General features: G+C 39.6%; 1 pseudogene; it reads left to right on the forward strand.

Annotated features, from left to right (window-relative positions):
• Positions 1-9,450: 9,450 nt before the first annotated feature.
• Positions 9,451-9,765, forward strand: LOC103082661 (cytochrome c pseudogene; annotated as a pseudogene).
• Positions 9,766-11,789: the final 2,024 nt, after the last annotated feature.

Genomic DNA, 11,789 nt, shown 5'->3' on the forward strand with positions numbered 1-11,789 from the left:
TAGCACAGGGAGATCAGCTCGGGGCTTTGTGACCACCTAGAGGGGTGGGATAGGGAGGGTGGGAGGGAGACGCAAGAGGGAGTGGATATATATATACATATAGCTGATTCACTTTGTTATACAGCAGAAACTAACACAACATTGTAAAGTAATTATACTCCAGTAATGATGTTAAAAAAATAAAAACGAATCCACCTGCCAATGCAGGGGACACAGGTTCGAACCCTGGTCCAGAAGATCCCACATGCCATGGGGCAGCTCAGCCCATGCGTGACAGCTACTGAGCCTGTGCTCTAGAGCCCATGAGCCACAACTACTGAGCCTGTGTGTCACAACTACTGAAGCCCGTGTGCCTAGAGCCTGTGCTCTGCAACAAGAGAAGCCACCGCAATGAGAAGCCCCGCGCGCAGCAACGAAGACGTGACACAGCCAAAAATAAATAAATAGATAAATAACTTTATTAAAAGAAAAAGAATCAATAAGATACATCTGTATCTGTATCTATATCTATCTGGAATAAGGTTTATTATAAGAATTGGCCCATGCAATTATGGGGGTTAAGAATCTGGGGGCTGTAAGCTGGAGACCTAGCAAAGCCAGCAGTGTAAATTCTGGTCCGAGTCTGAAGGCCTGGGACCCAGGAACACTGATGGTTTAAGTCCAAGTCCAAAAGCAGAAGACCGATAGCTCAGCTCAAGCAGTCAGACAGAGAGAGAGAGAGAGAGAGAGAGAGAGAGAGAGAGAGAGAGAGAGAGAATGAATTCTCCCTTCCTCTGCCTTTTTCTTTTTCTTTTATTTGGTACCTCAGTGGATTGGATGATCACCTGCTTTACTCAGTCTGCTGATTCAAATGTTAGTCTCATTTGAAAACACCCCCTCAGATATATCCGGATATGATGTTTAGCCAAATATCTGGGCACCCCGTGATCCAGTCAAGTTGACACATAAAATTAACCATCACAGCCTGGTAATGGGTAATAGAGTTTTCACATGATATTCAAAGTAGAGGTTTTTTAGGGAAGACAGAAGGAGACTAATTTGGAAGCATCAGTGAGGAGCAAGGAGGGCACTCCCCACCCCCAGGTCCAGTGGTATGAGGGGTATGGGAAAAATAACTTTCACTACTTGAGGGCTGCAAGGGAAGTATGGCCTCAGAGGAGAACCAGGTTTCAATAGGATAAGAAGTTGAAGGGTCCACAGTAGAGGTTGGAAATGTTGGGCACAAGTGGAAGGGTTTCAAAATTTGGAGAGAGGTGTGTGACACACGGGGACAGAGCAGGGAGTGTGTAGGACTAACTGTGGGGATTAGAACATGGGAGATGAGAGGTCTGGAAGTCTGGGGTTTCTTTTGATGGACAATATAAAGATAAAGAACATTAAAAGATTAGGCCTGGTAGATAGCAGGCAGATAGATACTGGAGGTGAGGGTGTGAGTGTTAGGAGGGAGGGAAGGGCAAGGAGTCCTGGATCCTGGTGAAGGGCGTTCTTTTAAATTTTTAATTAGTTTTAAAAATAAAAATTGTATTTAAGATGTACAACATGATATTTTGATATACACGGTATATCACAGCAAAGTGATTACTATAGTCAAGCTAATTAACATATTTTCTCACATAGCTGACATTTTTTTGTGTGATGGGAGTACCTGAAATCTACTCTCTTAACAAATGTCCAGTATCCAATACAGTATTACTAACTGTAATCACTATGCTGTACGTTAGATCTCTAGTCTTATTCATCCTACATAATTACAGCTTTGTACCCTTTCACCATCTCCCCGTTTCCCCCACCTCCCTGCCCCTCATAACCACTATTCTACTCTCTGCTTCTAAGTATTTGACTTTTTGAAAAAGATTCCAGATATAATGAGATCCTGCAGTTTTTTTCTTTCTGTGTCTGGCTTATTTCACTTAGCATAATGTCCTCCAGGTTCATCCATGTTGTTGCAAATGGCAGGATCTCAGGAAGGTCATTTTTCTTCCAAGTACTTGGACCCTCTTAAATATCTATCCATGGTGGGGAGGACTGTTTCACTGCAGGAGTAATGGATACTCTTTTGATGAATGCTGTTGGCTCTCTCTTGATGACTGCATATTAATGATTTTTGCTTTAAGTCTTATTGTCTAAAATTAATATTAATTAATGAATAATACTAATATTTCTTTTGATTACTATTTGTATAGCATATCTTTTAATTTTCCTTTGAATTTTCTACCTTTCTGGCTCACTTTGCTTTAAATGTATCTTGGTAATCTGTGAATAGTTGGGTTAAAAAAAAATCAGTGTGATAACATTGTAAATCAACTCTACTCCAATAAAAAATTTTTTAAAATCATACAATAAAAAAAATCAGTCTGATAGTCTGTCTTTTGATAAGTTTAGTCTTTTCATATTTAATGTGATTCCTGATACTTTTAGACTTATTTCTGCCATTTTAGTTTATACCTTATTTTTTTTAAACCATGATGCTTATTTGCTCTTATATATATATATATATATATATATATATATATACTCTTTTTTTCTTACTGATTTTCAAGTTGAACATTTTATGTTTATGTATTTTTCTTTTTAGGAGTTAACCCTTACATTTTTAACATGCATACCTATTGAACTCTAAAATTAGTATCTCTGCCTTCCTGAACAATACAGGAACCTTAAAATGCTTTAAATCCCATTCCTTCTCTCCACTCCAGTCTTGTTTTTTTTTTTTAATATAAATTTATTTTATTTATTTCATTTTTGTCTGCATTGGGTCTTCGTTGCTGCAAGCGGGCTTTCTCTAGTTGCAGCGAGCAGGGGCTACACTTCGTTGCGGTGCGCGGGCTTCTCATTGTGGTGGCTTCTCTTGTTGCGGGGCACAGACTCTAGGCGCTTGGGCTTCAGTAGTTGTGGCATGCGGGCTCAGTAGTTGTGGCTCATGGGGGTCTAGAGCGAGGCTCAGTAGTTGTGGTGCACGGGCCTAGTTTATCTGCAGTATGTGGGCTCTTCCTGGATGAGGGCTCGAACCCATGTCCCCTGCATTGGCAAGCGGATTCTTACCCACTGCGCCACCAGGGAAGTCCTGGATCTTTACAACTTTTGCTGATGTTATGTGTGTTGTACTATTTTATGGGTTTGTTTTTTAATGGATGAGGGGACTATTTTATTTATTTATTTTGAATTTTTGAATTTTATTTTTTTATACAGCAGGTTCTTATTAGTTATCCATTTTATACATATTAGTGTATACATGTCAATCCCAATCTCCCAATTCATCACACCCCCACCCCCACCCGCCACTTTCCCTATTTTATGTTTTAATTTGCATTCTCTCCGTTGTTAGTAAGTTTGAGCATATTTTAATTTGTTTATTGTCATTTAATTTTTCTCTGTTGTAAATTATTTGTTCATTACTATGCCTTATTTTCCTATTGAGTTGTTTGTTTTTTTAAATATCTATTTATTTTACTTATTTATTTTCCTTTTTGTCTGCATCAGGTCTTAGTTGTGGCACGTGGGGTCTTCACTGAGGCATGCGGGTTCTTTCGTTACGGCGTGCTGTCTCTTCATTGCGGCCCTCGGGCTTCGATCTCTAGTTGTGGCATGTGGGTTTTCTCTCTCTAGTTGTCGTGCGAGGGCTCCAGGGCGTGTGGGCTCTGTAGTGGAGGTGCTCGAGATCAGTAGTTGTGACGCGCAGGCTTAGTTGCCCTGCAGCATGTGGGAGTTTAGTTCCCTGGCCAAGGATCGAACCCGCGTCCCCTGCATTGGAAGGTGGATTCTTTACACTAGACCACCAGGGAAGTCCCGGTTTTGTTTTAAATTGAGTTATAGGTATTAGTAATACATGTGGATACTAATCCTTTGTCAGTATGCATTGCAGTTATTCTCCTAATCTGTGGCTCTTCCTGCCTTGTTTTTTTTTTTAATAAAACAACTTCATTGAGGTGTAATTGACGCAGAATAAACTACATGTGTTTAAAGTGGACAGTTTGGTAAGTTTTGACATATACCTGTGAAACTGTCCATTACCTCCCAGAAGTTTCCTTGTTTCCTTTGTCATGCCCTTTCTCCTCTACTTCCCTCTCCCCTCCCCCAGGCAGTCGTTAATCTGCTTTCTGTCACTAGATTGGTTTGCATTTTCTGTTTTATATAAATGGAATCATACTGCATATACTAATTTTTTGTGTATGGGGTCTGGCTTCTTTCACTCAGCTTAATTATTTTGAGGTTAACCCATGTTTATGGATAGTGTGTATCTATTACAATTTTTTTTATGCATTCAGTAACCAGCTGATGGACTTTGGATTGTTAGCAGTTTTTAACCACTACAAATAAAAACTGCTGGTGAACATTTGTGTGCATGTCTTTGTATGGACATTTATTTTCTCTTGGATAAATACCTAGGAGTAGAATGGCTGGGTCGAATACCTTAACTCCTTTAATTTTTTAAGAAATTGTCAAAGTGCTTTCCAAAGTGGTTTTGTCATTTTTACACCTCTATCAGTCTGTGAGAGTTCCAGTTGCTTCACATTTTTGCCAGTACTTGATGCGGTCAGTCTTTTTAATTTTTAAAAACTTTAGTCCTAATAGTTGCATAGTGGTACCTGATTGTTTTAATATGCATTGCCCTAATGACTAAGGAAGCTGAACAGCTTTTCATGTGCGTCTTTGGTGAAGTGTTTTAAAATCATAAACCCATTTTAAAAATTGAGTTCATTTGCTAATTGTTGTTTTGAGAGTTCTTTATTCTGGATACAAGTCCTTCATTAGATATATGATTTGCAAACATTTTCTATCACTCTGTGCATTATCTTTTCTCATAACAATGTCTTTTCAAAGAGTAAAAGTTTTGTGCTTTTGGTGTCATGTCTAAGAAATCTTTGTCCAACCCAAGGTTAAAAAGTTTTTCACTTCTGATTTCTTCTAGAAAACTTAATAGTTTTAGGTTTTACATTTAGATCTGCAATCCATTTTGAATTAATTTTTTTATATAATACCAAACTATGGATGAAAGTTCATTTTTTGCATATGGATATCTAATTTTTCAGTACCGTTTGTTGGAAGACTGAATTGCCTTTTATCTTTGTCAAAAATCAATTGTCTGTATATGTGTGGGGATGTTTCTGGACCCTCTATTCTGTTCCACTGATCTTTGTGCAAGTACCACATGGTCTTTGATTACTATAACTTTATAATACATCTTGAAATCAGGTATTGTTCACCCTCCAACTTCTTTTTCAAAGTTGTTTTGGCCATTCTAGTACCTCTGCATATTCGTATGGATTTTAGAACTAGTTTGTCAGTTTCTACAAAAATGTCTGCTGGGATCTTGGTTGAAATTGCTTTAGCTCTATTAAATCAACTTGGAGAGAATTGACATTCTAACAATATAAAGTCTTCCAGCCCAATAACAAATATATGTGTGTATATACATCCATTTATTTAGGTCTTTAATTTCTCTCCACAATGCTGTGTAGTTTTCACTGTACAGATCTTTCACATCTTTTGTCAGATTTATTCTTTTTTTTTAATTGTTGAGTCTTTAAAAAAAATTTTGTTGGAGTATAGTTGATTTACAGTGTTGTGTCAGGTGTACATCAAAGTGAATCAGTTATATATATACATATATCCACTCTTTTTTAGATTCTTTCTCATATAGGTCATTGCAGAGGATTGAGTATAGCTCCCTGTGCTATAAAGTAGGTCCTTATTAGTTATCTATTTTATATATAGTAGTGTGTATATGTCAATCCCCATCTCCCAATTTATCCTCCCCCCCTTTCCCCCCAGGTAACCATAAGTTTTCTACATCTGTGACTCTATTTCTGTTTTGTAAATAAGTTCATTTGTACCATTTTTTTAGATTCTAAGTATAAGCGATATCATATGATATTTGTCTTTGTCTGACTTACTTCACTCAGTATGACAATCTTTAGGTTCATCCATGTTGCTGCAAATGGCATTATTTCATTCTTTTTTATGGCTGAGTAATATTCCATTGTATATATGTACCATATCTTCTTTATCCACTCCTCTGTCGATGGACGTGGTTGCTTCCATGTCTTGGCTATTGTAAGTAGTGTTGCAATGACAGATTTATTCTTACGGGTATTTTTTTTTATACTATTGTTTTTTGTTGTTGTTGTTTGTTTGTTTGTTTGTTTTTGGCTGCACCACGAAACTTGTGGGATCTTAGTTCCCCAACCAGGGATCAAACCCAGGCCCACAGCAGTGAAAGCGTAGAGTCCTAACCACAGGACCGCCAGGGAATTTCCTGTACTGTTGTGTTTTTAGTTTCAGTTTCTGATTGTTTATTGCTAGTTTATAGAAATACAATTGATCTTTGTGTACTGATTTTGTATTCTGCAACCTTCCTAAATTCACTTAATCTAGTATGGTTTTTTTGTAGATTTCATCAGACTTTTTCATACAAATAATTATGTCATCTATGAGTAAAGACAGTTTTACTTCTTTCTTTTCAGTCTGGATGCCTTTTAATTCTTTTTCTTGCCTGATTGTGCTGGTTGGAACCTGTAGTACAGTAGTAAAGACAAGTAGTAAGAATAGATATCCTTGTCTTGTTCCTGATCTTGGGGGGAACCCTATCTTATTTTTAAACCTTCTTTTAAAATGTCTTTTTTAGCTCGTTATATTATTTCTTATTCTTGGGGTGCAGTCTCTGATGGCTGTATCAGCTGATTTCCTTGTGGGAGGTTTGTTTCTCTGTGTTTGTTTTTTCTTTTTTTTTGTTTTTTCTTTAAACACTGAACTTGGGAATTCCCTGGTGATCCAGTGGTTGGGGCTCCATTCTTTCACTGCTGGGAGCCCAGGTTTGATCCCTGGTTGGGGAACTAGGATCCCACAGGCCACATGGAGCAGCCAAAAAACACAAAAAAACACAAAAAACAAAAAAACTGAACTTAAGTCCTGTGTGTCTCAGATTGTGGAATCATCTCTACTGTACAGTTTTTCATTTGCTCTGTTGTGGTCCTATTTCATTCTTTAGTTCTGAACCTTATTTATGATGAAGTGTCAGATTGAGGTCCTTGTACCATACGTGTACTGTGAATTTAGACTTCACATCTGTGAATGATGCAGGCCTGGGATCCATTTTCTTCCAGGTACCCTTTTCCATCTGTAGGCGCAGGTGCAGTGCTTGCTGTTCTCTCAGTGAGCCGTGTTTCTATTTCCTGTTTCATGGATGGAGTAGTCCTTTATGTTTCTTGAATTTATAGCCAGTTCAACTTGTTGGCTTGGCACAGGGACTATGGCCTAGATTCCTTTGCAGTTCGTAGGCATTAAGGCATCTGTCTGGTTTAGATATTCCTGTGTATCATTTGGCTTCAGCTCTGGATTACTGTAATAGCCTTGTTTTTTTTGGCTGGGCTGCAAGACATGTGGAATCTTGTTCCCCAACCAGGGATCGAACCTGCGCCCCCGGCATTGGAAGCGCAGTGTCTTAACCACTGGGCTGCCAGCGAAGTCCCCTGTAATAGCCTTTTTTTTTTTTTTTTTTTTTTTGCGATACGCGGGCCTCTCACTGTTGTGGCCTCTCCCGTTGCGGAGCACGGGCTCCAGACGCGCAGGCCCAGCGGCCATGGCTCACGGGCCCAGCCGCTCCGCGGCATGTGGGATCTTCCCAGACCGGGGCACGAACCCGTGTCCCCTGCATCGGCAGGCGGACTCTCAACCACTGCGCCACCAGGGAAGCCCTGTAATAGCCTTTTAAATGGGCCCCCCAGATTCCACTCTTATACGCCTAATAATCCATTCCCGACACAGTGATGGTTTATTTGATTTAAATTTTAGTGCCTGTGTTGTCACCTTCCTTGGGAACCATTCCTACCCTCTGGTTACTCTGGCTTTTTATTTTCCCTAATGCCTCGGTCTCCCACTCATGTCAGGGCCTTGTACAAAGGCTGTTCCCTCTGCCTGGATTACTCTTCACCACCACAACTCTTTTCCTTGCCATTGCCTCTTCATCTTTGGTTCTTATCTCAGATATCACTCTTGATTTCGGAAGTCTTTCCTGACCCCTCAGATTGGTTCAGGTTTTCCTGTCCTTGTGTATCTCATAGCTTTATTATTATTTTTTTTTATTTGTTTTTTTTGGTACATGGGCCTCTCACTGTTGTGGCCTCTCCCGTTGCGGAGCACAGGCTCCGGACGCGCAGGCTCAGTGGCCATGGCTCCCGGGCCCCCCCGGTCCGCGGCACGTGGGATCTTCCTGGACTGGGGCACAAACCCGTGTCCCCTGCATCGGCAGGCGGACTCTCAACCACTGCGCCACCAGGGAAGCCCCATCATAGCTTTATTTTAATGGCATTTATCACAGTTTCTCTCAGATATAAACTGTCTGAGGGTAAGGACTTTGACTTGCTCATCACTGTATTTCCAGCACTAACAAGAGTGCTTATACAGGTAGATATACAAAAAAAATTGTTAAATGGATGAATATATTCACTGAGTAATTTCCTCCATTAGACTGTAAGCTTCGAGAGGGTAGGACATTTTATTTTGTTCACTAGAGTATTTCTCAGTGCCTACAGAATCTGGGATATTATAGGTGCTCAATAAACATTTGGTGACTGACGAATTGAATGAATGAGTGAGAAAAGTAGTTTTAAATAAGGATGGAGGCCAGAGTAAGGTCATTTAATAAAGAATTTTATTTGCAGTGCTGAGAAGCTTAAATTTTAGACTCCTTGGGGAATTTTAAGCAGGAGAGTGACATGTGCAGGTTTACGTTCAATCTAGAAGGATCCCTTCAGCAATTATGTGGAGGATAGTTGGAACATTATAAAGCTATTGCTGTAATATAGGAAAGAGATCAAGCCCTGACATAAGGTAGTTGGAATAGAGAAGACAAATTCAAGGAAATTTAGAAATGCTGTATGTTAGAGTAAGATAATGACTGGATTAAGGTAGGGGAAGAAGGGGAAGAATCTAGCATCACTTCCTGAGTTTCTTATCTGGGAGACCACCTAGAGCAGGCCCTCTAAGAAGAAGGGCAGGTTTGGGAGTGAATGAATTTAATTGAGACGTTAATTTTTTTTTTTAACATGGGAAATCTGGATAATTTTATTGATTTTTGGTAGATTTAGCTGGATTATGGATATTCTTTTTTTTCTCCCTCACACATACTTAATCCTTTATGTATAAATATACAAAACCTACCACCCCTTGTTTTTTAAGAAACTGATTTGAGTTAAGCAGTTCTTTTACTAGGGACATGTTCCATTTGAGTTTCCTCTGGGATATCCAGGTGGAGATGTACATAGGTAGTATGGAGCTCAGTTGAGAAGGTCTGTTTCTGTACTATTCCTTATAATTTCAGTTAAAACAACCTGATGAGCACCAACACCCATACACAGGCACGGACCGGCGTGTCCTTGGGCTTAGAGAGCGGGACGTTCGGCTTGCGAGAGGGAACCTCTTAGTCGTGTACGGAGAAAGAACGATTTAAAAATGGGTGATGTTGAGAAGGGCAAGAAGATTTTTGTTCAGAAGTGTGCCCAGTGCCATACTGTGGAAAAGGGAGGTAAGCACAAGACTGGGCCAAATCTCCATGGTCTGTTGGGGCGAAAGACAGGTCAGCCTGTCAGATTCTCTTATACTGATGCCAACAAGAACAAAGGCATCACCGGGGGAGAGGAGACACTGATGGAGTGTTTGGAGAATCCCAAGAAGTACATCCCTGGAACAAAAATGATCTTCACTGGCATTAAGAAGAAGGGAGAAAGGGCAGACTTGATAGCTTATCTCAAAAAAGCTAATGCGTAATTGTTGGCCACTGCCCTATTTATTATGAAACAGATGTCTCATGACTTTTTATATGTACCATATTTAAATTGATCTCATACACTAGAATTCAGATCATGAATGGCTGATGTAATATTTTTGTCCTGATTTAAATAACATTGGCTTGTGGCTAAACGAATATGGTCAGCTTTTTGAATTTTGATAGTGATTGCGGTTCAACAAGTACTATCACTGCTTTCCCTTTCTAAAGAGATGATTAAACTTGAATAAGGAATGTTAAACTTTTCAGTGATATGGTGAAGCTTTCTCAAACCCTATAGGAGATTGGTTTTATATTTAGATTTCTATAACTGATTATATTAATATATTTAAATATTGAGAAGCTCCCTTCACTCTCATAGAACAGCAAGAGTCACCTGTGTTTCAAGCTGTGTTCATTTGCCTGTTAAAGCAAGGGCTGAAGATACAATGACAATGTCCACTTTATCTTTTTGGTCTTAACTATGCCAATTTAATTAAAATTCTCTATCTAAAAAAACAAAACAAAACAAAACCAACCTGATGATTTTGACTTTTTTTTTTATTTTGGCCGCAAGGCATGTGGGATCTTAGTTCCCTGACCAGGGATCAGGGATCAAACCTGTGCCCCTTGCAGTGGGGGCACAGAGTCCTAACCACTGGACTGCCAGGAAATTCCCTACTTTATCTGTCTTAGGCAGTTTCAGCGTGCTTTGTCTCCCGTCTTTGCAAAGCTGTAGTAGATTTTTCTCCCCTTTGTTTTTGTCCTTTTTTGGCCCTTTGCCAGGTGAACTTAAGGGATTGCTGACTTCTGACTCCTGCATTTTTCCCACGTCCACATACATTTTCCTCTCTCCTCTCTTTTTCTCAAAGATCATTTAATTTTTTTCCTTTTAGGGTTCTATTTTTTCTTTTAAATTTATTTATTTATTTATTTATGGCTGTGTTGGGTCTTCGTTGCTGTGTGCAGGCTTTCTCTAGTTGCGGCGAGCGGGGGCTACTCTTTGTTGTGGTGCGTGGGCTTCTCATTGCGGTGGCTTCTCTTGTTGCGGAGCACGGGCTCTAGGTGCACAGGCTTCAGTAGTTGTGGCACGTGGGCTCAGTAGTTGTGGCTTGCGGGCTCTAGAGCTCAGGCTCAGTAGTTGTGGCGTGGGCTTAGTTGCTCCGCGGCATGTGGCATCTTCCCGGACCAGGGCTTGAACCCTTGTCCCCTGCGTTGGCAGGCAGATTCTTAACCACAGCGCCACCATGGAAGCCCTAGGGTTTATTTTTATCAAAGTTATATGTATACATAGTTTGTGGAATCGAATAGTTCTGTAAAGTTTGTTAAAACATAAAATACCTTTTCCCCTTTATTTCCCTTCAGAGGCACTTTTAGAGCTTTTTTTAGTTAATACTTTTTGGTATTTATCTCCATTTCTCTAAATAATATGCTTATATTGCTATTTCGGTACCATCAGTTGGAAGATACACCATTATTTTATGTACTACTAAAAAACAGAAGTAGGCCCAAGATGGGTAATCTGTAAGAGGCCCTGCTTAAAGCTGGGAAACTACATGAGAATGTAAATGAGAAGAAGCCCACCACACAGAAAGGGACAGCAAGGCAGCTCACATGTCTCAACCCTGGCGTTGTGCAGGAGGGGTAAAAACTTTCTTTGGAATTTGAACTGGTTTTCAGTTTGAATTCACACCACCTATGTTGTACCAAAAACTCAAGCAGAGATTTTTAATTAGAGATTGTTTGAGGTTGGTAGTGTCTTAGGCACTTAGAAGAAACAAATAACAGTTGTCATCAGTTGTGTCTGGATTTCAGAGATGTTAAGATATGAAGAAAAAAAAAAGGCATCTTAGAATCAGTGAAATATGGTTCCATGTGCCAGACACTGTTCTTTCTTTTTCTAGGAGTTTTGCTGTCCTGGAGAGCAGAGAAATGGTTACATAGCTGGAGGGGAAACTGGAGTTAAGAGTTGTCTTTTAAAATGGGAGCAATCATTATACACCTGAAACTAATATAATGTTATCTG

The sequence above is a fragment of the Lipotes vexillifer genome, unplaced genomic scaffold (genome assembly GCF_000442215.2).
Source record: "Lipotes vexillifer unplaced genomic scaffold, Lipotes_vexillifer_v1.1 scaffold422, whole genome shotgun sequence".
NCBI lineage: Eukaryota > Metazoa > Chordata > Mammalia > Artiodactyla > Lipotidae > Lipotes > Lipotes vexillifer.